This window comes from Poecilia formosa, unplaced genomic scaffold, assembly GCF_000485575.1.
Source record: "Poecilia formosa unplaced genomic scaffold, Poecilia_formosa-5.1.2 Scaffold123, whole genome shotgun sequence".
Taxonomy (NCBI): domain Eukaryota; kingdom Metazoa; phylum Chordata; class Actinopteri; order Cyprinodontiformes; family Poeciliidae; genus Poecilia; species Poecilia formosa.
Window position 1 is genome coordinate 713,549 of NW_006800062.1, and position 4,173 is coordinate 717,721.

The following is a 4,173-nucleotide window of genomic DNA, read 5'->3' on the forward strand; positions in this document are numbered from 1 at the left end:
GGAAATGCATTCATAATTTTAATTAGCAGCTCAGAAAGCACTAGCCTAAGCTGCAGACTGTGGTTTCCCTTCAGACCACATGTGTAGCTAAGTCTGTCTGCTGCTCCTGTCCTCCCATTTACATAATGCACCCTTACAGTTTGTTTTCCCCTCACATGAAATGGTTTTGTTTTTACCTCAACATGTCAATGTTTTCTTTGTATTTTGTTTTTCTCTCCTCTGCAAAAAAAACAAAAAAAAAAACAAAACAAAACATGCTAAACAGCTGGAGGTTAACTTCCTGTGCTAACAATTCCCAGATCCACTCTGAGCAGAACTCAACCAGAACCAAACGCTGGAGTCAAACATGGAATTTATAGTGTTTAACCCTTTAGTGTGCGAGGACTGAGGCAAATGATACAAGTTTTACGTGTGTGGGGCCGGTTGGACCCCATTTGTAAACACAAGAGTTAATGCACGAGTCTCATACGGCAAAAGCAAACGAGGTGGATTAGCAGTACTTGTCAACAACTGACATTGCTGTAGAATGTCGTCTCTGCTGCCTGGACATTGAGCCACCATGAATCTGTCACAAAGCAGCAATCTTCAGTCAGAAGCCTCTTTACATTTGCTGAAACACTGACTGCTACAGGAAATCCTTCCTACCCACAGAACAGCCATCCACAACAACTCTTTGAAGATGCTTGGATGATATGATTTATGACAACCTCCAATTTCCCTGAGGGATAAAAAAAGTATTTTCAAATTGAATTGAATAAGAATTATTTTTCTTTTCTCCTCAGGCTTGCAAACCAAAAATCTAACAATATTACAAATGACATTTTTCATAAAATCTTTCAACTTTTGTATAATTATCTTTTAGTCCAGTCAGAGTCTGATGCCGTCCCATGGCTAGTGGGGACAAATGTGTCATATTTGATGCATTTAATATGTTAAATAATAGCTACTTAATCCAGAAAGTTAGCAGCGAGAGTGGTGTATGGTGAAGAGTGGTACAACTTCTTTTGAAACCAACTACTAACCTAAAGGGGAGGAGCTGAGGTCTAGATCAATTTGATCAATCTTGATCAATAAGGCGAAAGGTAGATTAAATATCCGCTTAAAAAAAGAAAAAAGTTTTCAAAACCGCATGATGACAAGTGCTTACCCCCTGCTGGTGGCGCCGATTTGCACAGACTAGTGATAAAAGCAAAGTTGTTTACTTCAACTCCTATAAACCAGCCTCAACTTCAGATCAGACTTTGAGTGGTGAGCTACTGTGAGTGTGTCTAATTACTAACAATACACAGCGTTGCTCTGCAGGCGTCCCGTCAACTTCACTTCTATACGCTCAACAAGGCCTGCAAAGTAAAAGAGAGGAGGCACACCCGCACACAACTTCAGAGTCTGAGCCGAGTGCCACCCACCTGCTTTATACTCCACAGAGAGCTGTTGCCATGGCACTGCTCTTTACAACACACACACACACAAGTTCGTTCAATATTCTGCTCTCGTTTTCCCCTTTTCTGCATGTGGGTGGGGCGACGGCGGGAGTGATGGGGGCTAGTTTAGGCAGCGGAGCCACTATTTTAACACGGCGCTGGCTTACGGCCTGCTGGCGGGGAAATGCCGACCAGGAGGTGGATCAGGATTTCCAGACAGGCGATTCAGGCCGTTCCTGTTCAAAAGTATAACAACAATAAACACATCTGTAATTTCAGCTACAGGCTGTTGAGTTCAGTCATGCTGGAGTTTAGTTCAGACTGCAGTCGATTAGAGTTGCAGAGGATGCACTAATTTGCACGCGAAGCTTCACAAAACGCAAATGCACCCAACACACACCATGACAAGGTCACCACGCGCCCTCTGAGAGAAAGTGACAGCATGACAAACAGGATGAAGGCCAGAGGGGCGAGGCAGGTTAGAAAGGAGAGAACAGAGACAAGAGAAAAGACGAGAGCTGGGAGGGAAACTCTGAAGTGTCCAGACAAAACCGCTCCGCTGGAACCGTACGAAGGGGAGCTGCTTTCAGTCACATACGATGAGAGCTCTACGTTTTTTGAGACTAAGTCTCAGCACAAAATCAAAGAGTGAATGTTGCTTACAGGAGCACCTCAAATCAGAAAATAGTTTGTTTACTTCAGGAAATCAATTGAAAAAGTAAACGCTGTGTATTAAAATTTCAAGAAGTCATTTCTGTTACAAGAAGCAGAATTTTCTCTGAACATTACAATATGGCATAAAACCCAATAAAAAATATTTTTAAAAATGAAGCTGTGGCCTTCTGAAACAGCATATGCACTCAATGCTTCAGGACGGAGAAATCCACAAAGCTCATCAGGGCAGAGAAACAGGAAGTGCTCTAAAATATCCTGGTAGACCTTACAGACTGAACACAGTGGTCCAACCAAAGCAGGTGACATGGCTCCCAAACTGGTTCCTGACTGAAAACTTCACACCGGACCTGGACACCAAATCAACTTAAATTCTGTCAATACCAGCCTTTTTCCTTCCACTTAACTTCCCAATGATATGACTGGATATAGTGACCTTCTTTAGCAATAAGCATTTCTGCTTCCCAAGTAGAAACTTCGTCTTCCATTGTCTGTACCAATACGTTGTACAGCACATGGATATACATTTCAGTAAGTCTATGTGTGTTTTGGGATTTTTATGTAATACACTTTTCTGAGGAATTTTGTTTTCATTGGCTGTAATAAAATGCTTGTAATATATAAATCTGTGTGTAATGAATATGTGTGCTATTTTCAGTGATATGGTCATTTATTGAGATGAACTTGTTTGTAGTATACAGTTTACAACCTTCAGTTTGAGTCCAGTAAGCCTGAATACCTGACATGAAAAGAAGATGTTATAAAACACTTCAGGTGGTTTTGTTTCCCCTCACAAAAGAAGCTTTCACTGTCAACGTCTTCCATCTTTATTCAAACCATAAATAAGAAGTCCACATCTGAAACCAAATAGAGTTTCATCCTTTCCTGAAGGACGCATCTAATTTCAGTCGAAACCTTTACATGAAGCCTATATACTACTTTGAACTGTATGTAAGGATACAACCTGGCCGTTGAAATGATGAACCTTTATGACCATATGTTAAACTACATGCATTATTTTGCTCCATAGCACCAATTGTAGATAAAAGAAAAATAATGGAGGAGTAAATTTCCGCCAAAAACGTAACTTTTGAGATTAGTTTTACATGTTTGCAAGGAAAAAGTTGGGTATTCTTTGATTACAGAACAATTTAAAAATCCATGATTAAATGCCCAAATTTACAATATTAAAACCAAGATGCTAACACGCCATAACATTAGAACTTTGTATAAAAATAACTCTTAAAGTTAGAGGGAAAATAACAGAAATTTACCAAGATTATGAGGTCAGAAAAATGACAGAAGTCTCCTAAGGGATGCAGAACATTTTCATATCAAAGCATTTTTCCTGTATCAGATTATCTCCAGGGTGCCGACTTGACATTAATTTACACCTCGGAAAATATCCAGATGCACGTCTCCTAAATTTACCACTTCAGTATTAGAAGATTTCTGTTGCTTTTTGTAACAAGCTTACTTTAAAATCTTAGTAAACTTTGTTGTTTTTTTAAACTTCAAACTTTATAATAATATCAGAAAACATCTGTTGCATCATTGTAAATTTATACCTGTAACTATGAAGAATTTTACTTTTTGTCTTGCAAATTAACTTTTCAACCTCAGTGACTATACAAGATTGTTTTGTCAATATGTTAAATTAAACTAGAAATTTGAGAGATTTTTTTTTTTTTTGTCAGAAATGTCCTCAATGTCAAGCAACATAATACAGATGATTTAAAACACCCGCTGGGGGGCGGGTGGGGAGAGAGGTTAAATGTTCATAAGTACAGATATAGGGGTGGATTTCTTTTTAATAATACGAGTACAGTAACATAGAACGTGATCACTAAAATCTGAAAGGTCAGAGAGGGCAAGAAGCTGCATTGAACAGTTCATTTAAATGCCACGACTTTTAGCTCTTCCTGGAAAGATGATACAGCAGCACATCTGAGCCCAGGGTATTAAAAAGTAAGGCGAACATTGAGCAGCAGCCTAACCTTCAGCCGTATGTCACCGTCGTGCCCTGGATGATCACATTAGTTTCTTGTCATTTGCAGACAATGAGGGGAAATGTGATAAC

At 39.3% G+C, this 4,173-nt stretch overlaps 1 protein-coding gene across 6 annotated transcripts in view; it reads right to left on the reverse strand.

Annotated features, from left to right (window-relative positions):
- Positions 1 to 4,173, reverse strand: part of qkia (QKI, KH domain containing, RNA binding a) — an 85,259-nt gene that overhangs the window by 33,649 nt on the left and 47,437 nt on the right. The gene's annotated exons all lie outside the window — the stretch shown is intronic.